Raw genomic sequence first — 22,110 nt, 5'->3', positions numbered from 1 at the left:
TGATGCAGTCCAGGGTCTTTACTCACAGTTTTACACTCCAAACCACTTCTGCAGGTAATGGCTGCCCACGTCGTACTGTGCTCACCAGGTGAAGGGCTCGGCCAACTCCCAGGTACCTTTGGAATGCTTTTCAGGACCCCCTTCGTGTGTCCTTTCTCTGGCCCGTCGTACCCCACAATTGACCACGTTTCTGTCAAGCTGCCTCAGGCCTTGGCGGGCAAACGTATGTTCCGTTTCCCTGGGCCCTATATGGTGCCTTCCTAACGGGTGTAGTGAGGGGCCGTAACACGTGCAATGCCACGGCCTCCGGTTACTAGCTGAGGGTAGTTGCTCTCCTCCACTAGATGAGGGATCCGGTTCCCTTTCTTGACCTGACCCCCCTACTCTGGTATCGGCGGGCGTACGGTGGCGACTGGCCAGTCCGCACCCCTGGGGTCCCTTCACTCCACTCCTGGAGCCTCATACGTTCCTCTCCTCTCTGACTGAACTCAGCAGCTCTTCTCTTCTCTAGGCTCAAGCCTAGAGATTTGGCCTCCCTGCGGAGCAGAGCCCGTACAGAGCCCCTGCTCCCAGTCTTCTTCCCTCTCTTATTTCCTCTTCTCCAAAATGGTGCCCACCTTATATACTCCCCTTTCCAGTGCACCTTGGATCTACTCTCCCCACCCACACACTACCGGGTTCCCCCTTTCTAGGTGTTCCCTCCCCCCACTCCAGTCAGGGACAGGGGCAGTTGTGCTCACTCTTGGGAGCATTGTCACCCTGCCCCCCGGAAATGTGGTGTAGTGCACATGGGTGTTAGGGTCCTGAGCCACACTCCATCCTTACCTGGAAGTGAGATATCACACCTCTGGGTGAGATGCAATACCTCTGTAGCGACCGAACCCTCGGGGCGCTACATAATACCGCTTTATGAGCGGCCCAGAGGGTTGAAATTGCGATGTTTTCTAAATCGTTCTCCTGAAAATAAATAAAGATTTATAGAATTTTGTATTGTTTCTCTATATTGTGGGTGGTGGAATAGGTAAGAGTTTGCTCGCCCGAGCTCTTTTACAGAGTGGGTGGGGCCATGGGTGACTTTCAAAATGATCGGCGAGTGGTCAGACCATGACCTGGAAAGGATATTAACAGATTTAATGTTTTGAAGTGTACGGATATCAGTTAAGAGTAGGTCAATTCGGTCAAATGATTTATGGGTAGCAGAGTAGTGGGTGTACTCAATTGAGGAAGAATTAATGCAGCGAAAGGCGTCAAAAAGTTCCTCTCTATTTAACCAGGGATCGAGTGAAGTGTTTAAATTCCTAGATTTGTTGGAAGAATCCAAGGAAGGGTTAGGTACTGCATTAAAGTCTCCGAATATGACTAACTGTCCTTTTTGTGATTCATGTATAATTTTGATTAGTCTTTTTAGGAAAGTAATTTGTCCCTTGTTAGGGGCATACACGTTGACTAGGGTGTAGCATGTATCATTTATTTTGCATATGAGAATTAGAAAGCGGCCATCTTCATCTTTAATTAAGTTGATTTTTTCAAATTTAACAGTGTCTTTGACAATGATAGCTACCCCTGCCCTTTTCTTTTTATTAGAAGATAAAAAAATATTTGAGTAGTTTTTGTTCATGAATTGAGGTGGATTATCAATTGAAAACTTAGTTTCCTGTATGCCTGCAATGTCAATATTTAATTTTGTAAGTTCTTTCCATATTAGGAATCGTTTCTGGGGTGAATTTAGACCTTTAACGTTGTAGGATAAGAATTTGTTAGCCATAGTCTGAGTCAGGTGCTTGGGTAGCAATGTGGAATTTTTGGTAAGATAGAGTGCATAGGGGCATAGGGGTAACATTTTGAGATAGTAATTCTGTGACTTCCATTTTCAAGAGGGGTTAACGGTAAATGAACGGTGAATGAACAACCGGGTTCAGAGGCACCCGTAAATTTTAAGGGACTCGTAGGTCACTAAAGAGCTGGTATGTATAGTTATTTTAATCTCTTCCCGACATCAGCCATACAAATTGACAGTGGGTATATGCAACTGGGCTCCATTCCCGACAGATGACGGCTGCGTTATATTATCAAATATTTTTGATAAATTTCTACATTGTTTTTCACCACTAAAATAATAACAAAACTGGAAAAATTTGGTAATTGCCATAATTATACTACTGTCATTGATCACATTAGGTCATTTATACCACAAAATGAACATCATAAAGACAAACCCCTAAAAACAATGTTAAAATTGCAATATTTCTGTATGTAAGTGTGGCGCCCCTGTGGGTTCCACCGCCACAGTGATGCTGCACTTCTTTAATGGAGTGTGGTGTTCCTCCTCTGAGGTAAGAACAGTGTGATGGTCAGGACCCTTCCTTCACATCCAACACCACACTTCTCCACCAGAGGGGGCTAGAATGCACTAGGTGCTGCCCTCCTGGTTACAGGGATATTGGGGAACCAAGAGTTAGGGGGAACCAAATTAGTGGGTGAGGGTGGAGGACTCACATTTTTTTGACACTTTAAAATTTGATATTTAATAAAAATCCATTTTTGGTTGCGGGTCTTTGACTGTCTTCTGAACTGTGAACAACTGTGATCTCCCACCCTGAGCGTGGATCCTGTGTGGACCTGCAGTGGATGGAGGCACAGCCCTCGTACCCCGGCCTTGGGTCGAGGGGCAGGTTGCAGACAATGAATGTCTCAACCCGGTCAAGGACCACGACCAAGAAGGCCCGGAGCTTAAGAGTGTAGCTCCACCACAAATGGATCCCAGGGAGGATGCAGACGGAGCGGAGTAAGCCACCTGTCCTCGCCAACCTGATGTATTCAGGGGGATTCCGGCTGCAAGAGGGGTACTGGCCCCTGACCTTGCTACTCCATGTCCTGGTCGGGGAAGCCTGGTAGGCCCTGAGGATCCCACCGGGTAACGAAAGAGCGGAGCTGCCACCCGTGCCCTTTTTCTGAGAGGAGTTCAGAGGGAGACCCGGCCTATGCACACACAGACAGGACAGCGCTCGGTCTGTAGTTTTTAGGAACACTCTGGTGCGGGGTCCTGATTGAATGCTGGACTTACTCGGAGGATGTCGGACCCTCATCTCTGGTGGCCGCAGAACTCCACGAGGAGCAGGGAGTCGCCTTCCTTCTGCCATCTCTTATGTGAGTAAAGCCTTGGAAGTTCACCCCTATGGCCTCCGGACTCTTTATTCTGCGCTACACCGCACTACGCATCACCAGGTCTCCTCTACTACTACCCCCTCCATCCTGTCCTTCTGCACTGAGGTCCTGCTCTGCCTGTGGGGAGTAGTAACAATGTTGGCTGCTATAACACCAGGCCTCAGCGGACTGCAGCGGCGCTGGTGGCCTTCACCAGGTGCCACAGGTGGCGTAGTCGTAATAAGCCACTCAACCCGGATAAGCCCATACCATCCTTTTAATTGTGACGGCCCTGGGCACAGAGCGGGTCCGGGCCACGGCTGCACCCCCATCTCTCCAACTTAGGACCCAACTCCGAGTCCCCATCTCCCAGGGTAAAAAGGGGCTTTCTAGTAGAGGCGTCACATAAGGGTCTATCAAGCCTTAGCTAAGTCCATAGCCTCCTCTTGAGTGAAGCAGTTGCTGTGTATTAGATTACTTAGCTTATATAAAGTGCTGATTGTCACCTTATGAGTCTGACTTTTACTATTCTCCTACATTTGAATTTCGCGTCCCCCTGCTGTTCAAGCTCTGACCTGACCTTAGCTCTTGACATGGCTTATTGATATACCGCCATGTTACCATATATAGTACATTCTTCGGACCATTCATTGTCAGCTTTGACTGCATTGTCCATCTGTTTCAATGATTTCTTTTGTGAGTTTGATATGCTTCTTCTTTTAGAAATTACACAAAGATTTAGAGCTTCATAATTCCAACAAGGATCTCATTATAGACTGAATATCACATAGGTTTATATCAAGTAATTAATACCTGCATTGTTAGTGTTATAGAACAAAGTATGTCTTTTAATATAGGTTATATTTCAGCAGTGATATTATTTCATTTGAACATCATGTATTTTTTTTGGCGCTGAGGATAACACAATTTCTTTCCTTTCTTCATATTATCTATCTATCTATCTATCTATCTATCTATCTATCTATCTATCTATCTATCTATCTATCTATCTATCCCTATCAGTATGTATATACATACTGCAAGGCAAAGTCACAGTGCTTAACCACTGTTTCAACTTTGGCATCATATCTCCAGAAAATTGCCCATTATGGACTACCTTCTAATTTCTCCTGATGAACCAGTGTGAATGAGAAAACGCGTCGAAGTTATGGTACTTTGGTAGCTATGGGGTCCTTCTTATTGAAGTAACTATTCTCATGTGGTCTGGGCCTGGTTTTGTTCATTTTCTATCATCCTACAAAGGTTTTAGGATTCAGGAGTATACCTATATATTAGTTGGATTAAGCACAATTTACACTTTATTATATGCACAGACACTTTCTACATACAACATATATTATGTAGTTGTTTGAGCACTTATGAATATTGGGAGTTATATAGATATACCTGACTATACAGTACAGATCAAAAGTTTGGACACACCTTCTCATTTAAAGATTTTTCTGTATTTTCATGACTTTGAAAATTGTACATTCACACTGAAGGCATCAAAACTATGAATTAACACATGTGGAATTATATACTTATCAAAAAAGTGTGAAACAACTGAAAATATGCCTTATATTCTAGGTTCTTCAAAGTAGCCACCTTTTGCTTTGATGACTGCTTGGCACACTATTGGCATTCTCTTGATGAGCTTCAAGAGGTAGTTACCGGAAATGGTTTTCACTTCACAGGCGTGCCCTGTCAGGATTAATAAGTGGGATTTCTTGCCTTATAAATGGGGTTGGGACCATCAGTTGTGTTATGCAGAAGTCTGGTGGATACACAGATGATAGTCCTACTGAATAGACTGTTAGGATTTGTATTATGGAAAGAAAATAGCAGCCAAGTTAAGAAAAATGAGTGGTCATCATTACTTTAAGAAATGAAGGTCAGTCAGTCCGAAAATTTGGGCAAACTTTGCTTGTGTCCCCAAGTTCAGTTGCAAAAACCATCAAGCTCTACAAAGAAACTGGCTCACATGAGGACCGCCCAGGAAAGGAAGACCAAGAGTCACCTCTGCTTCTGAGGATAAGTTTATCCGAGTCACCTGCCTCAGAAATCGCAGGTTAACAGCAGCTCAGATTAGAGACCAGGTCAATGCCACACAGAGTTCTAGCAGCAGACACATCTCTACAACAACTGTTAAAAGGAGACTTTGTGCAGCAGGCCTTCATGGCAAAATAGCTGCTAGGAAACCACTGCTAAGGACAGGCAACAAGCAGAAGAGACTTGTTTGGGCTAAAGAACACAAGGAATGAACATTAGACTAGTGGAAATCTGTGCTTTGGTCTGATGAGTCCAAATTTGAGCTCTTTGGTTCCAACCACTGTGTCTTTGTGCGACGCAGAAAAGGTGAACGGATGGACTCTACATGCCTGGTTCCCACCGTGAAGCATGGAGGAGGAGGTGTGATGGTGTGGGGGTGTTTTGCTGGTGACACTGTTGGGGATTTATTCAAAATTGAAGGCATACTGAACCAGCATGGCTACCATAGCATCTTGCAGTGGCATGCTATTCCATCCGGTTTACTTTTAGTTGGACCATGATTTATTTTTCAACAGGACAATGACCCCAAACACACCTCAGGCTGTGTAAGGGCTATTTGACCAAGAAGGAGAGTGATGGGGTGCTACACCAGATGACCTGGCCTCCACAGTCACCAGACCTGAACCCAATCGAGATGGTTTGGGGTTAGCTGGACCGCAGAGTGAAGGCAAAAGGACCAACAAGTGCAAAGCATCTCTGGGAACTCCTTCAAGATTGTTGGAAGACCATTTCCAGTGACTACCTCTTGAAGCTCATCAAGAGAATGCCAAGAGTGTGCAAAGCAGTCATCAAAGCAAAAGGTGGCTACTTTGAAGAACCTAGAATATAAGACATATTTTCAGTTGTTTCACACTTTTTTGTTAAGTATATAATTCCACATGTGTTAATTCATAGTTTTGATGCCTTCAGTGTGAATGTACAATTTTCAAAGTCATGAAAATACAGAAAAATCATTAAATGAGAAGGTGTGTCCAAACTTTTGGTCTGTACTGTATATTGGGCAGGACCAGAGTTTGGCTCCATACTGTTGGATGCTCTGTCCTCTTTTTTCAGGTACACTGCCATTGGGGACTTACTTTAGTCAGGATTGTCTATGGTCAGACGACGATGAGGGGGGGCTCATAACTTGTGTTCTTTATTTAGAGTGCCAACCTCCAAGGTCAGGCAGGGCTTTTCTTTAGGGTGCAGCATTGAGGGAAAATGTTAGGACACCCCTCTGCCTAACCTTGTTTTCAGTTCTGCTTTCTGTGACGTATTAATTGGATATTATTTGGTCACTACATAGATATATCTATAAGTATTTGTTAGATAGAAATTGCCAAATTTATTTCCTTTTCTTTAAATAGTATTAATAAAGGTGTAGATTTTAACAAAAGGGATTTATTCACCTTGTCAGAAATTCACTGTATCCTTTACATGATTGATATTCTATATGCTTGAGTGTTAGGCCTACAACAAGTAGCCGAAGCAGCAGTATCATCTACAATATATGTGAAGTGATGGACCAGATGTTTTATCTGCCATTGCACCAACCTGATGTACTTCAACAAACAGAGATGCACTACACTATGACCTTTCTCAGGCAGACACCCTGAGCTCCAGTCCCATGGACTTCTAGGTCAGCAAATTGAACCAGTGTTCAACCTCCAGTGCACTGTGAGAGAGCGTATTCAGTATGGACAGTGGCTTTGTAAGACCCAAGTGGACCTGGTTATCAGCCGCAAGTGTGGAAACCTTACATTTGTCAAAATGAATCAGCACCAACTTTCATTCACCTATGGATGATACCAATGATTAGATAGACCATACCAACTTCCTGCCTGACTGTCGATAGTCTGTCTTCTACACAGTTTTGCTTATGCTTCCAGAAAAAGGGATACTGTTTTGCATGTCTTGATAAACAGCCTTTGTAAGTCATTTGGAGAATAGCAAACATTTTGTGGATCCAAAATAAATGGATAATTGTTTCACTCCTCATTAAAAAGCCAGTACATCTATTTTTGCTCTTTAAGTAAAGGGATAATTTTTGGATGACTTATGAAAGATCTATTGCTTCTTTATTTAGCAAAGAAAAAAATCTCTTGATTCCCAAACTGTTATACTTTATGCATTACACTTTGTGAAAAAGTCATGATACCTTCTGTTTGCACCACATGGGTATAAACACCAGCAAGGCAGGAATCTTCCCCCAAAAATAGAAAATTTTTGGAACTTAAGTTGCCTCAAAAGTCTGATATTGCAGTGTGTTTTTAAATAGGTTACCACAGGTTACAATCCGTTTTTCCCTAGCCAGATAGGTTGAAGTCAATTGGACATTAAAAAGGCTGTGCTTGCAATAGAGAGCTAAACCAGGGTTCAATACGTTCAATATAGTCTTACGAGACTTCAGGTTTGTTATATACAGTTATATGAAAAAGTTTGGGCACCCCTATTAATCTTAAGCTTAATGTTTTATAAAAATTGGTGTTTTTGCAACAGCTATTTCAGTTTGATATATGTAATAACTGTTGGACACAGTAATGTTTCTGCCTTGAAATGAGGTTTATTGTACTAACAGAAAATGTGCAATCTGCATTCAAACAAAATTTGACAGGTGCATAAGTATGGGCACCTCACCAGAAAAGTGACATTAATATTTAGTAGATCCTCCTTTTGCAAAAATAACAGCCTCTAGTCGCTTCCTGTAGCTTTTAATGATTTCCTGGATCCTGGATGAAGGTATTTTTGACCATTCCTCTTTACAAAACAATTCCAGTTCAGTAAAGTTTGATTGTCGCCAAGCATGGACAGCCCTCTTCAAATGATCCCACAGATGTTCAATGATATTCAGGTCTGGGGACTGGGATGGCCATTCCAGAACATTGTAATTGTTCCTCTGCATGAATGCCTGAGTAGATTTGGAGCGGTGTTTTGGATCATTGTCTTGCTGAAAGATCCATCCCCTGCGTAACTTCAACTTTGTCACTGATTCTTGAACATTATTGTCAAGAATCTGCTGATACTGAGTGGAATCCATGCATCCCTCAACTTTAACAAGATTCCCGGTGCCGGCATTAATCACACAGCCACCAAATTTTACTGTGAGTAGCAAGTGTTTTTCTTGGAATGCTGTGTTTTTTTGCCGCCATTCATAACGCCTTTTTGTATGACCAAACAACTCAATCTTGGTTTCATCAGTCCACAGGACCTTCTTCCAAAAAGAAATTGGCTTCTCCAAATGTGCTTTGGCATACCTCAGCCGACTCTGTTTCTGGCGTGCTTGCAGAAACGGCTTCTTACGTATCACTCTCCCATACAGCTTCTCCTTGTGCAAAGTGCGTTGTATAGTTGACCGATGCACAGTGACACCATCTGCAGCAAGTTCATGCTGCAGCTCTCTGGAGGTGGTCTGAGGATTGTCCTTGACTGATCTCACCATTCTTCTTCTCTGCCTTTCTGATGTTTTTCTTGGCCTGCCACTACTGGCCTTAACAAGAACTGTCCCTGTGTTCTTCCATTTCCTTACTATGTTCCTCACAGTGGAAACGGACAGGTTAAATCGCTGAGACAGCTTTTTGTATCCTTCCCCTGAACAACTATGTTGAATAATCTTTGTTTTCAGATCATTTGACAGTTGTTTTGAGGAGCCCATGATGCCACTCTTCAGAGGAGATTCAAACAGGAGAACAACTTGCAAGTGGCCACTTTAAGTAGCTTTTCTCATGATTGCATACACCTAGCTATAAAGTTCAAAGCTCAATGAGGTTACAAAACCAAAAAAAGTGCTTTAGTAAGTCAGTAAAACGTAGGTAGGAGTATCTAAAACAAGAAAATGATAAGGGTGCCCATACTTATGCACCTGTCAAATTTTGTTTGAATGTAGATTGCACATTTTCTGTTAGTACAATAAACCTCATTTCAAGGCAGAAACATTATGGTGTCCAACAGTTATTACATATATCAAACTGAAATAGCTGTTGCAAAAACACCAATTTTTATAAAACTTTAAGCTTAAGATTAATAGGGGTGCCCAAACTTTTTCATATAACTGTATGTAATTTCAGGAGAATTTGTGGCAAATTTATTCGCAGTCAATATGAAATTGCCGCTTCAGAGAAAAAGAGGACTTGAATTCTATAGCGTCACCTATTGGAATCAGCAATCCTACAAGCAGGGCCGGCGTCAGCACCCGGCGTACCCGGGCAAGTGCCGGGGCCCTGGACCATCAGGGGGGCCCACTGCCTGTCGGGGCCCGGGCCGCTTCCCCGGCATCTGTGCCGGGCCGCAGGTGCTGTCCAAGCCCTGCTCTGCTTCATGTGCTGCTGCTCCACCAATCAGGCCCAGTCAGGGGCGTTACTATGCACTTAGATCCGGGGTCTGGATCATAAGTGCGAGTGCACGCACCACACAACAGGCAGGGTTCAGGCTCCCCTGCGTGCAGTGGATGTGCTTCTCTCCCTGCTCGTCCTTCCGGCAAGTCAGAGCAGAGGATCCATGTGCAGAGCAATTGCACAGCGCCACCTAGGGGGAGTATATGTTGGATGGGGGAGGAAGGAGGTTAATGAGGCCTCAGGCCAGGTCTGTCAGGGAATATAGCCACCGGCTTTAGGGAGAGGTGATAGAGATCACAACTGTCTCCTCTGTGCCTGCACAGCACCCCATCCCCCACCTCCTGTAATGTTACAGACAGCTCAGCAGCCGTGACGGGGGAGGGTGTGCAGGGCTGACAGGGTGTACAAGCCGCTCCTACTGCTGATTTCCAAGGTCAGGAATTCCCCACTGCTGCCACTGGATAAATGCTGATGAAGAGAGTAAGTATGTATATGTCATGTCCAAGTATAATGTGTGTAGTTATATATATATATGGTCATGTGTATATAGGTAATGTATTTGTATAATGTGCTAACAGATTATGTCTCTGTATAATGTGTATATGTATAATGCGTAGGTCATGTGTCCATATAATGTGTATATGTATAATGCGTAGGTCATGTGTCCATATAATGTGTATATGTATAATGCGTAGGTCATGTGTCCGTATAATGTGTATATGTATAATGCGTAGGTCATGTGTCCGTATAATGTGTATATGTATAATGCGTAGGTCATGTGTCCGTATAATGTGTATATGTGTAATGCGTAGGTCATGTGTCCGTATAATGTGTATATGTATAATGCGCAGGTCATGTGTCCGTATAATGTGTATATGTATAATGCGCAGGTCATGTGTCCGTATAATGTGTATATGTATAATGCGTAGGTCATGTGTCCGTATAATGTGTATATGTATAATGCGCAGGTCATGTGTCCGTATAATGTGTATATGTATAATGCGTAGGTCATGTGTCCATATAGTGTGTATATGTATAATGCGTAGGTCATGTGTCCATATAATGTGTATATGTATAATGCGTAGGTCATGTGTCCATATAATGTGTATATGTATAATGCCTAAGTCATGTGTCCATATAATGTGTATATGTATAATGCGTAGGTCATGAGTCCATATAATGTGTATATGTATAATGCGCAGGTCATGTGGCCGTATAATGTGTGTATGTATAATTTCTCTGCCGTATCTGTGCATCATGAATCGTGTATGTGCTAAAGGGGCCCACTGAGACTCTTTCGCCCGGGGCCCACAAAAACATGGAGCCGGCCCTGCCTACAAGTCACAATCAATCCTTTAACGAGTCGTGCAATATGACTTATGATAAAAGCCAAATCAGAATCTCAATTTGCAGATAGTGTTTCGGGCTGTTGGCCCTCGTCGAAAGTATGAGAACTGATTTGGCTAGGGGAGAGGCTATGGACTTTCCGAAAGGAGCATTGCACGGCGAATAAGCCTCCTTACCTTGACATGCCAGTGCTGGTATGTCACTCTCCGCAAGGAGAAACATTACCCCTTAGTTGGTAGTCAATGACATTTTAAGGGAAATTCGGTGAAGCTGGTGAATTTGAATTTCAAAAGACTAGCTCATCTCCTATTTTGGAAGTAACATTTACAGAGCATCACTACTTTTTAAAGGGGGAATTATTACTTACTAAAGGAGGCTCTCAGATGGTATTGTTTTAAAGTGCCACCTAGGGAGCATTATTAGTGGGTAAGGAGGAACAATACTTGCTTTGGCATGGATACTATCAACCCACTTTATACTACAGCCAGTAGCTAGAGGCTGTAATGTAGCAGTGATATCCTAGATACAAAACCTGACCACTTCAGCCACATGGTATAATAGTGATACAGAACCCAGTGATTAGCTGCAGTGGTCACATGTTGTGGATGTTGACAGTTCTGATGTCACAATTAACAGGAGAGAGGAGAGAGCAGTGAGCAGGCAAATCTGAAAAATTAGGGGCTTCAATTGATAAGCAATGTTTTTATTTTGTTATTTTACATTACTAGCCATTACTCCTATAAGGTCTACAGCTACAACTGGCGTAATAGTGTTCTTTCCATTGTGCATCATGGCTGTCTATGTTTACCATTGAAAGTGTATAATTCTCCATTACTACAATGAGATCTTTGCTTGTGTCTCTTGTCATTCTTTATTCTTTTTTGAACAAAGATTGTATAGATAAATCATTGTCTGGTTGTTGAGAAAATTATCTGTTTTTCTACTTGAAAACCAAGCTTGTGAAAATACTTGTTATAAGAATAGCATGATTTTGATTGCTGCGATATCTTTGATTCCAGTAGTGAACAAAGCTGACATGAATCTATTAAATGCAGTCTAGCCTATCTAATTATATTGCCTGCTGGAATAATTTGATTAGTTACGTATATTATAGCAACAACTGTCAGGCTGGTTATAGCTCCTTTAAATCAGAGCTTCTTTTGAAGTGTTTTTTTTTTCTTCATTGATTATCAGAATAAATTTAACAATTTCCAATGTGTAAGGAGAGACAAACACAAGGTGTGAAGGTGAGATATTTTATAGTGTCTATGTAAGCAAGTGGTTCTCTAAGAATGGTATCTGTGTCTTTTGATTGATCATGACCATTAGAAAAGGTGAATAAAGTGAAACTCCTTCAAAGTTAAACATAGGCAAAGCCTGATTGTTTCGCCTGACATTACCACAAAGGAAAATCATTCTGAATGAAGCAACCACAGTAAAATCTATTGATAGAAATAACAATATAACCATTATTATAATATCATGTAAATGATATGATTGGTGCTACACATACAATTGAATTATTTTTAAAAAGGAAAGTATCCATTCACCTTCGTCCATCAAATTTTGAATTGTCTTGAATAAAATATTTCTTGAAGAGTCAGGAATTTATTTTGTGTTCTATATAAAAAAGTGGAGAAAGCAGCTCTTTTTATTTTAATAGTGGCCTTTGGCTGAATCTCAAGCCATGGCAACTTCATGAAAGTACAATCTATAGGAAGGGTGATCTTCTGCGAGCCTAGATAGATCCACCAGGGTCTTTTCTGCCTTTATCTTAATAGTATTAAGCCATCAGGTTGCTGATCTTCCTATTCACCTTGTTCCTTCTCTTCTTCTGACCATAAAGTCCTTCTCCATTGATTGCTCTCTTTATATGATGTATCCAAAGTAGGCAAGTCATAGCTTGATGATCCATGCTTCGAGCACATGTCTGGTTTGATTTGTTGCAAAATTGATTTGTTTGTTCTTCTTGATATCCATGATATTTTCCAGGACTACATTTCGAAGGCGTTGATTCTTCTTTTCTCTTATTTGTTTACATCCAGGTTTCACATCCATATGTTACCACAGAAAAGACAAAACTATGTATCAACCATGTCTTTGTTGCAAGTGAAATGTTCCTCGATTTGAAGACCTTGTCCAGTGATTCCACTGTTGACTTGGCCATAGATATAATGTTCGTTCCTGATCACTGGCCCATGGAAAAATGCTAAATGCTCGTTTATCAGCTCAGTGGATCATTTATGAGGAACAGTAAATCATAATTGTTGGCAGCATATAAAAACAGGATAAACTGGTATGGACCAAAATTACCACATACCGTGGTGTGAGAAACTGTTTGCCCCTTCCTGATTTATTATTCTTTTGCATGTTTGTCACACTTAAATGTTTCAGATCACAAAGCAAATTAAATTATTAGACGATAACACAAGTAAACACAAAATGCAGTTTTTAAATAAAGGAAAAAGAAATCCAAACCTACAGGGCTCTGTGTGAAAAAGTGATTGCTCTCTAAACCTAATAACTGGTTGAGCCAAAATGCATTTTGTGTTTGCTTGTGTTATCTTTGTCTAATATTTATATTTGTTTTGTGATCTGAAACATTTAAGTGTGAGAAACATGCAAAAGAATAAGAAAATCAGTAAAGGGGCAAACACTTTTTCACACCACTGTATCTCAGGGGCCATAGTCATTCTAAAGTTGGAGCCATATTTGGTCTAAACATTACAGTCCAGACGCAGACCATAAAATGCAGAAGTGAGAAGCCAGCCTGAGGCTTGAATCTAACAAAATCCAGAAAAATATTTAGATTTGAGAGTCCTCAGTGGTTGATACCATTTAATGGCTAACCGAATAGGTGGTAACAAATTGCAAGCTTTCGAGACTACTCAGTTCTCTTCATCAGGCATAGTATACCACAAAATCTGAAGAGTCACATATTTATACACAATAAGACACAAAAATAATGCAATAGGTAAGACAGGTGATGTAAAGCAGAGTTATTATGGAAGAGATAAACAGTTTTGGCTATAAATATTTTAGCAGTTAATAGATAAGGAGTGTGAAGGTTTTATTGTCCTGTGACTAGGTGCAGCATTATGATGGCCTCATAAGTCTGAGGGGCACATTCCTTAGTTGATGTAGAATGACATAAATGACAAAATCCAGGAGTAGATTCAAAAAATAGGAAAAGTATAAAGGAGAGAATTAAAAAGCCTAATCTCTTTTGCATGCAATCTTGTGTCTGAACTCAAAAAAAATCATCAAAATTTGTCACAAAAACTGCATATGTGATGCTTCCTAGGCAAGGCACTCTATCTGTGGAATTCAACATAACCTAAAAAACCTACTATAATTATATATAACAATAATACATACTGTAGTACAATGCTGTATTAATATCATAGGACAATAAAGAAATACAAAGATCTATTCTTTTTTTCTATCGAAGAAGTCGATCTACTATAACTAGTTATCAGCTATCCCCAGAATACAAGATACGCATCTGGTCACGGAGAGTCCGATAGCTGGGACCCCCATCAATCTCAGGTACACAGCTTGTGACTATGCCATCTGAATGAAGCACCAACTCTTCTACTGACAAAGTACATCACTCATTTATTTCCATCACTCTCATAATATAATTAACCATTTGAGCAGTGCACATTCATTACCGCTACTTCATTCAAACATTCTGGGCTAAATTAGGTCCCAGTATTTAGGCCTCCAATGATCAGACACTTTTGAGCTATTTTGATAGTTGAGCGAGCACTAAAATGCTCGGGTGCTCGAAGCTCGGGCCGAGCTCACCGTGATACTCGGGTGCTTGACCCGAGCAACGAGCCCAATGTTACTCTATGGGAGACTCGAGCATTTTTGCGGCGGCACCCCTGGCAGTCTGTAGAAAGCCTAAAAAGTGCCCAAAACGATAGTGACAGTGCTCAAAAGACATGGGGACAGCATGGGCATCGCCTCAGGAAGCATTTCTGACCCCCAGGTCACTGCTGTCAACAACGTGGTCAGAGGTATTAAGCCACTTTTACGGCCTCACAATAAAACGTTCAAAAACGAAACAAACGGTTTTCCTGTGAAATATGTTAAGGAACTTCCTTTCCAGGGTAAAGACTTGTGTATAAGGTAAAATAAATAGCCAAAAACAAAAATACTCCTCCACACCTTGGGCTATGTTCACAAGTAGCATTTTTCATGCGTTTTTGCACTTTTGTATTGCTTTCAACCGTGACAAATGCACTCACCGGAAAATGTCATTTTAACATTTTACCATCTTATTTGGCCATGTGCTGTGTGACACATGCATACAGTGCTGAAAAGACATGGGAACAGCATGGGGAAGACCCCTGGAAGCATCTCTGACACCCAGGTCACTGCCTAAAAGTGTGCCCATCAGAAGTGATCCTTGCCGCATAAGAAGATGCAGACTTGCAACTATCCCAGTGCAAGTCCTTGTCCCAGGGCACTGTTTAATTGTACCTCCCCCATTCCTTGCAATGCAAGCGCAAGTATGCAGCCTGCCACCCACCTACCCCCAGGCTGCAATACCATACTGCTAGCTTGCACTTGAAATGGGGCCTTTTAGTTTGGAGGAGGCCGAAGCAGGCCACTACCTCATGGCTGCTTCTGCAGCCAGGTAGCCATACTCAGTTCCCAGCCGCCCGGCGGCCGGGTGTCCAAGCTCGGTCCCCAGCCGCCGGTGAGTGACCGGGTGTCCATAAACGGTCCCCAGCCGCCCCTTTTTCTCCTGGGAACTTCCCCTACACTTTTCTTAGCCTGGCCTGCTTTAGGGCATCATTGGACGAGCCCAGCAGAGAACCATACTCTTCCGGTGGGCCCTGGCTTCTCCATCAGGGGAGTTGAGAGTGCCAAGGTGAGGAGCATGATGATGATAGAAGTTAGCATCGGCTTTGTTTTCTTGGAATGCAAGCGTAAGTGTGCAACCTGCCACCCACCCACCCCCAGACTGCAATACCATACTGCTAGCTTACTTGCACTTGAAATTGGGCCTTTTAGGCATGTGGAGGCAGATGCCAGCCACCATGTCATGGCTGTGTCGGCGGCCTGGTATCCATACTCTGTCCCCAGCCAAGGTGAGGAGCATGATGATGATGATAGAAGTTAGCATCTGCTTTGTTTTCTTGGAATGCAAGCGCATGTATGTAGTAGCGGCTAGGCCTGAGGTGGTCAGCGTTTTGGCGCATATCCTACCTCCTCCGAGGATTGCTAGATGTTTTCCTGCTACTATCCCAGTTCTATGACTCCTGTTAAAACAAAGCTTCAGGTGATGAATGATGGATGAGGTGGTGGCAAAGGAGAAAGAGCAGGAGGAACAGGGACCATTCACATCAATATCAGGCCAGTCAACCACACATGTCTTGTAGGATATGTTTCTGTACCAAAAGGAACGGTTTGGTTACGCAGTTATAGGGCATACAGTGAGTGCAATACCTACCAAAAATTTCAAAGCACTCCAATGCCCCTTGGAAGTGACATGGAGGTCAGAGGGCCTTAACTAAACCATTTTTTCCATTTATAGCAACTGGGTCTCCTGTGCACTGTTGGCCTAAGCAGTGAATGGAAGGCTTTCCAAAAATTATAAGGAACTGCAATGTCCCTTGAAACAGATGTGGATTACAGCATATTAAAAACCTTCTACCCATTATTGGGGAGTGGGTCTCCCTTAGTGTTCGCCTATGCATTGAAAAGCAAAAGCTGACTAAAATTATGAGGAAATGTAATGCCTGTTGGAAGAATGGTGGAGGTCGCAGTGGATTAAAAAGACAATATCAATGCCCCTTGGAAAAGTGGTGGAGGTCGCAGTAGCTTAAAAAGACGGTTTTAATGCCCCTTGGAAAAGACATGGAGGTCGCAGTAGCTTAACAAGACGGTTTTAATGCCCCTTGGAAGAGATGTGGAGGACGCAGTAGCTTAACAAGACGGTTTTAATGCCCCTTGGAAAAGTGGTGGAGGTCGCAGTAGCTTAACAAGATGGTTTTAATGCCCCTTGGAAAAGTGGTGAAGGTCGCAGTAGCTTAACAAGACGGTTTTAATGCCCCTTGGAAAAGTGGTGGAGGTCGCATTAGCTTAACAAGATGGTTTTAATGCCCCCTGGAAGAGACGTGGAGGTCGCAGTAGCTTAACAAGACAGTTTTCATGCCCCTTACAAGAGCCATGCAGTACAGCATATTAAAAATATTATTCCCATTATTGGGGAGTGGTTCTCCCATAGTCTTTGCCTATGCCTTCCAAGCAAAAGCTGCCAAAAATTAGGATGGAGTGTAACGGGTCTGGGAGGCGGAACCTCTGAGCTACTATACAAGGGGGCGGTCCTTGTAAGGGAGCGGGTGGCGACCAGGCAGGCAGTCACAGCAGGTGACCGGGACAGCCTCTGGAAGAACGGGCAGGAGGTCACGGCAAGTGACCGGGGCAGTCTCTGGATGAACGGGCAGATGGTCACGGCAAGTGACCGGGGCAGTCTCTGGGTAAAGGGTTGGTACGACCTGTGGCGGCTGATGGTAGACGTGAGCTCCCATGTGAGCAGGCGAGAGTCTCTGGATAAACGGGTGGTCACAGCATGTGACGGCAGAGCCTCCAGGAAGACCAACAGACAGGCGGCAGATGAGCGCTCCCAGGTGAGCGGGCAGAAGTCTCTGGACAGGCGGGTGGTCACAGCACGTGACGGCAGAGCCTCCAGGTAGGCTAGAAGACAGGCAGCAGATGAGCGCTCCCAGGTGAGCGGGCAGGAGTCACTGGACAGGCAGGTGGTCACAGCACGTGACGGCGGAGCCTCCAGGTAGGCTAGCAGGCAGGTAGCAGATGTGCGCTCCCAGGTGAGCGGGCAAGCTGGTCCATAGACAGACTGACAGGAGTTGGAAGGCAGACCGTCGGACCTCAGGCAAGCAGGCAGGTAGCGGATGTGCGCTCCCAGGTGAGCGGGCAAGCTGGTCCTTAGACAGACTGACAGGAGTTGTAAGGCAGACCGTCGGACCTCAGGCTAGCAGGCAGGTAGCAGAATATCAGGCAGGAATAAGACAGCAAGCTGGCAGGAATCTGGCAGGTAACTGGCAACGGGACCTGAGGGCTGAAGCAGAGTAGTGAACAGTGCAACAACATTGCTCGGGCACCTCCATTTTGGAGGAGGTGCCTTATATATGGTGAAGTCCTCCGGCCATTGGCCGGGGACTCCTTAGGACGGCACGCGCGGCCCCTTTAAGAGGGAGGGAGAGCGCGCGCGCGCGCCCTAAGCACAGTGGCTGGGAAGGAGCGCGCGCTGCCAGCAGAGCGGGAGGAGGACGCCGGGCACGGAGCAGAGAGGTGAGGGGAACAGCGTCCCTGCCTAGCAGAGGGCAGGGACGCCGGCGCTACAGTACCCCCCCCTTTAGGCCCCCCCTTTTTTAGGCCAGACAGAAATTTAGCAAGGATAAGAGGGGCATGGATGTTCTCCCGGGGCTCCCACGTTCTCTCCTCAGGACCAAACCCCTTCCAATCTACTAGAAAAAAGGTCTTTCCTCTTACCCTTTTGGTGGCAAGAATGTTCTCTACCTCAAACTCGTCCTCAGCAGAAACCGGAGCAGGAGGCGTACCTGTAGACTTGGAAAAAGAGTTAAGTACCACAGGTTTGAAGAGAGATACATGGAAGGAGTTAGGGATCCGTAAGTTGGCCGGGAGTTTCAATTTATAGGCCACCGGGTTGATCTGACTGATGACCTCCAGAGGACCGATGAACCGAGGCCCTAACTTGTAAGAAGGTATCTTGAGTCGGACATATTTAGATGAGAGACAGACTTTATCTCCAGGACGAAATTGTGGAGGATCCAGGCGTTTTTGGTCAGCGTGTTTTTTCATCCGTTCGGACGACTGAAGGAGTGCGGATCGGGTACTCTCCCAAATGGAGGAAAATTTGCTAACGAGAGATTCCGCAGCCGGGTTGTCCACAGAGGTGGAGACAGGAAAAGGAATCCGAGGATGCTGACCGAAGACTACAAAAAACGGGGATTTGGAGGAGGATTCGCTCTCGTGATTGTTATAAGAGAACTCGGCCCATGGTAGGAGATCCACCCAGTCTGAATGATGGGCATTAACGAAGTGCCGGAGGTAACTGGTCAGGTTCTGATTGATCCGCTCCACTTGACCATTGGACTGTGGGTGGTAAGCGGAAGAGAAGTCCAGGGTGACGTCTAGCAGTTTACAAGTGGCTCTCCAGAAGCGTGAGGTGAACTGTACCCCACGATCCGACACGATGTGGAGGGGCAGGCCATGAAGACGAAAGATGTGACGAATAAAGTCTTTAGCTAGCTCGGGTGCAGACGGGAGGCCTGGCAGGGGAACGAAATGAGCCATCTTGGAGAAGCGGTCAGCGACCACCCAAATGACCGTACAACCGGCAGAGACTGGGAGGTCCGTTATAAAGTCCATTGCTATATGCTGCCAGGGGGCAGCAGGTACAGAAAGCGGAAGGAGGCGACCGGCTGGCAGATGTCTCGGAACCTTGTTGCGGGCGCAGGACACTCAGGCAGAAACAAAGTCTATTACGTCCTTGTGCAGGGTAGGCCACCAGTAGTGCCGGGTAATAAGCTGGAGGGTCTTTTTCTGACCGGCGTGGCCAGCCAGTTTAGATGAGTGACCCCAGTGAAGGATCTTCTCCCGATCAGGTACTGATACGAACGTCTTTCCGGGAGGGAGACGATTTAGACTCACGGGAGCCACCTGCATTACTCTGGCGGGATCGATGATGTCTTTCGGATCTTCCTCGAGATCAGACACCAGAAAGGATTGAGACAAGGCGTCCGCCTTAACGTTTTTGTCAGCCGGGCGAAAATGAAGAACAAAATCAAAGCGAGCAAAAAACAAGGACCACCGGGCTTGGCGCGGGTTAAGTCTCTGGGCATGCTGGAGGTAAGCCAAGTTCTTGTGGTCAGTGTAAATTATTACCGGGTGAAGAGCCCCCTCGAGCAGGTTAAGCCACTCCTCCAATGCCAGTTTGATGGCCAATAACTCTCGGTCTCCTATGGAATAATTGCGCTCAGAAGAGGAGAAGAGTTTAGAGAAGAAGCCGCAAGTTACCATCCTTCCGGAAGATGATTTTTGAGTAAGTACCGCTCCGGCTCCAGAGGAGGAGGCGTCAACTTCCAGGAAGAACTGCTTGTTGCCGTCCGGGCGATGCAGCACCGGGGCGGAAGAGAAGGCCTGTTTTAAGGAAAGAAAGGCCTCCTCTGCTTCGGGCGGCCACTCTTTGGGATTAGTACCCTTACGGGTGAGCGCGGAAATTGGGGCAGTCCGGGAAGAGAAGTGTGGTATGAAGAGGCGGTAGTAGTTGGCGAAGCCCATGAACCGCTGAATGGCCTTCAACCCCTCCGGTCGAGGCCATTTCTCGATGGCAGACAGTTTCTCTGGATCCATTCGTAGGCAGGTCTGAGAAAAAATGTAGCCCAAAAATGGAAGCGAGGTCTGCTCAAAGAGGCACTTCTCGTATTTAGCGAAGAGGTGATTCTGCCTGAGCCTCAGCAGGACCTGACGAACGTCCCTCCGGTGAGTCTGGAGATCCGGAGAGAAGACCAAGATGTCGTCCAGGTACACCACTACGCAGGAGTAGAGAAGGTCCCGGAAGATGTCATTGACCAACTCTTGAAAGACGGCAGGAGCGTTACAGAGACCAAAGGGCATTACCAGATATTCATAGTGGCCGTCCCGGGTGTTGAATGCCGTCTTCCATTCATCCCCCTGACGGATACGAACCAGGTTGTACGCCCCACGGAGGTCCAGTTTGGTGAAGATTCTAGCCCCCCTCAGACGATCAAATAACTCCGGAATGAGCGGAAGGGGGTACTTATTCTTCACCGTGATCTGGTTAAGGCCTCTATAGTCTATACAGGGACGGAGAGAGCCGTCCTTCTTTTTGACGAAAAAGAAGCCTGCTCCCGCCGGGGAGGTAGATTTCCAGATGAATCCCCTGGCCAGATTCTCCTCAATATATTCGGACATCGACCGGGTCTCAGCAGCGGATAATGGATAAATACGCCCACGGGGAGGAGTAGTACCGGGTAACAGGTCGATAGGGCAGTCGTATGGTCTATGAGGGGGTAGTGTCTCTGCCTCCTTTTTATTAAAGACATCAGCATAAGACCAATAAGGAATCGGAAGTCCAGGTAGATAAGCTGGGGTAGGAGAAGGACGGACGGGATGGACGGGAACCAGACAGGTCTTATGGCAATCCTGTCCCCAGCGAAGGACTTCTCCGGTCTGCAGTCAAGCACGGGTGCATGTCTCTGGAGCCAAGGTAGACCTAGCAAGAGGGCGTGAGAGAGTCCAGGCAGAACATGAAAGGAGATACTCTCAGAATGCAGCATTCCCACCGGCAGAGTAATGGATTCGGTGATGAGTTGGATGGGGCGTGGTAAGAGACCCCCATCCACGGCAGCAACAGACAAGGGTACAGCCAGAGGTTTGGTGGGGATGCGGTATTTCTCTACCAGGGACTGTGAAATAAGATTCCCGGCTGCTCCAGAGTCAAGTTGGGCTAGTTCTAAATAACGGTTCTCCCCGCAGACGATTGAGACTGACAGCAGCAGAGATGGAGAGGATTTATTCTTGTCTAGGTCGACCTCCCTGAGCGAACCTAGACACAGGCGTTTCCCGACCTCTCCGGGCAGGCACGGATCCGGTGCTCCTTACTGCCACAGTAGAAGCAGCTCCCCTCGGCACAGCGTAAGTCCTGACGGATTTTGACCATCTTGGTCTGGTCGACCTGCATAGGCTCAGGAGAGTGTACCTGGGGAGAAACGGAGGGAGTGACGGGTTTCTGAAAAGTAGGAGCTAGACATGGAAACCTCCTCTCACGGGTGACCTCTTTGGCATGCTCCTGGAACCGTAGGTCAATCCGGGTGGCAAGAGTTATTAGGTCATCGAGAGTGGTAGGAATGTCCTGACCGGCAAGTTCATCTTTAATACGGCCGGACAGACCCTCCCAGAAGACGGATACCAGAGCGTCGTTATCCCAGGCCAGCTCCGAGGCAAGGGTACTGAACCGTATGGCATATTGGCCCACGGTGAGACTTCCCTGACGGAGGCGTAGCAGTTATGATGCGGATGAGGTCCTCCGTCCGGGTTCGTCGAAGACTTTCCGGAAAGCCGTGAGAAAGGCAGGCAAGTCGGACACCAGGGGGTCTCCTCTCTCCCATAGAGGATTTAGCCAGGCCAGGGCCTCCCCGGTGAGATGGGACATGATGAAGGCAATTTTGGCCCG

General features: G+C 45.3%; 1 long non-coding RNA gene across 1 annotated transcript in view; it reads left to right on the top strand.

Moving 5' to 3' along the window:
- Window positions 1-9,565: 9,565 nt before the first annotated feature.
- Window positions 9,566-22,110, top strand: part of LOC141174690 (uncharacterized) — a 180,637-nt gene continuing 168,092 nt past the window's right edge. The window contains exon 1 of the long non-coding RNA XR_012252948.1: window positions 9,566-9,986. This is a non-coding gene — a long non-coding RNA (uncharacterized lncRNA). The remainder of the gene's footprint in view (window positions 9,987-22,110) is intronic.

Source organism: Phyllobates terribilis, unplaced genomic scaffold (assembly GCF_046119375.1).
Source record: "Phyllobates terribilis strain yellow unplaced genomic scaffold, ASM4611937v1 Scaffold_13__5_contigs__length_258822181, whole genome shotgun sequence".
In the NCBI taxonomy this organism is placed as follows: domain Eukaryota; kingdom Metazoa; phylum Chordata; class Amphibia; order Anura; family Dendrobatidae; genus Phyllobates; species Phyllobates terribilis.
This window is presented reverse-complemented; position numbering and strand designations above follow the sequence as displayed.